This window comes from Galeopterus variegatus, unplaced genomic scaffold (genome assembly GCF_000696425.1).
Source record: "Galeopterus variegatus unplaced genomic scaffold, G_variegatus-3.0.2 Scaffold11004, whole genome shotgun sequence".
Classification (NCBI taxonomy): Eukaryota; Metazoa; Chordata; class Mammalia; order Dermoptera; family Cynocephalidae; genus Galeopterus; species Galeopterus variegatus.
The window spans coordinates 54,765-56,539 of NW_007737115.1; the positions used below are offsets into that span (position 1 = coordinate 54,765).

Here is a 1,775-nt window from a genome sequence, read left to right on the forward strand (position 1 = left end):
TTTTTTTTTTTTTTTTTTTTTTTTTTTTTTTTTTTTTTGTCTTTTTTGTCTTTTTCCGTGTCCAGCAACGGATCGCAACCCTCAGTGTTGCCCCCGTACCGGACCGGGGACCGGCAACGGGATCGCAACCCTCGGTGTTGCTCCCGTGCCTCGCTCAGCCAGTGAGTGGGAACCGGTCTGTATGTGGGATCCGAACCCTCGGGCGGGAGCGCCGCCGCGCTTCCCAAGCGGCGCACTATCCAGTGCGCCACCGGGCCGGCCCCAGAAGTAGCCTCATATTTTAGAGTAGCTGCATTTGTCTTTTAACCTCTATAGTGTTTCCATCTCCTTTCATTATAGCAGGTCCCTTCTTCAAACCTCCCCTAGTTCCAGGCTATGATTCTCTGGATAGCACTATTGTCCTTTCTCTCTTCTGCCATGGAGAACCTCCCAGACCTTCTTGCTTCTTCACAGCCCTCTACTCTGCAGCTTCTGCTGGTTCTCTGCACCCTGAGTATGACCAGGTAAGTTATTCCCCCAAAATGTCCAGAATCCAAATGAGGGGAGAGAATGTGAGAGAAGGTGCCGACTTACGTGTACATTTCAGGGTGTTGATGGGCCATATTCCTGTGATATTTCAGAGTGTTGATGGGCCATATTCCTGTGAGAGGGCTGGTAAACCGTCTCATCCCTCCCCAGGACACATAGCCTGGCTGGCAGGAGTACACTATCTGCTCCCCGGGGTCATAGGACGTTTTTCATGGAACAACTGTTGCAAATGGTAAAACATCTGGCTTGGGACACACTGAAACAGAGTAAAAAACATATGGTTAAGAAATCACCATTTGCATTTTTAAGCTCAGCTAGTGCACAAATGAAAAACATTTAATGCTACCAATAATAAGCATACCAAGTTTTGTCGGAGACCAGCTCCAGTCGAGTTGGGGGTCCTTGAAAGAGGGATGAGGAAGCGGCGAAAATNGAAAAAAAAAAAAAAAAAGAAAGGGCAGCCCAAGCTATTCTTTTCAAGACCCCGCCATGGCATGGACCGCGCCAAAGTTCCATATCAAATACTTCATGTGCAAATACATCAAATACTTCATCTCATCTAATCTCCCCAACCATTTAAAGTAGGTTCAATTATCCCCATTTTACAGGTCGGTACACTGAGGCTAAACTGGCTAAATACATTATGGAGGAACTTTAAGCATGGTGATATTAAAGAGTAAGTATCAATTCAGTCTCCAGCATCCACTCTAATGAAAACTTAAAGTTATCATTGTTCATCCCTGGCATATACCAGGGGGTTAGATGTATTATTTTTTCCAACAGCAGAAAATACTTACTCCGTCCTGCGATAACCACATGGCAGAGAAAATGTGAGAACAAGGTGAGCACTGGAGAAGTCATTGTGGCTGATTCACAGTGGCACTACTAAAGTGGCTTTCCACTACCAAAAAGAGACATACAAATTTAAAAGTGCTTAAATATTAACCATTTTTTGGTGTACTTTTACCTCTGCAAGTAAAAGATAAAGTTTCGTGATTTGAAAGGAACGCTAAGACCTACATTCTTTAATCATTTACTCTCCACTTCTGTGGGTCTGTTGCGAAATCTCTGGCAGATGGTTTCTGTCTTTGTGGCATTTTTGTTAATGGCACTAAACAGTTCATTATTCCCTCCAACAAAATCCTGGTGATTTCTGATTGTCTGGGCCTCTCATTCTCTATCTTTTGTTTTGTGTATGTTGTAGATGGAGCACCAGAAGGTTGAAGCTTCTTTTCACCCACAGCCTT

General features: G+C 44.1%; 1 pseudogene; it reads right to left on the minus strand.

Moving 5' to 3' along the window:
* Positions 1–1,389, minus strand: part of LOC103610363 — a 14,061-nt pseudogene extending 12,672 nt beyond the window's left edge.
* Between the last annotated feature and the right edge of the window lie 386 nt (positions 1,390–1,775).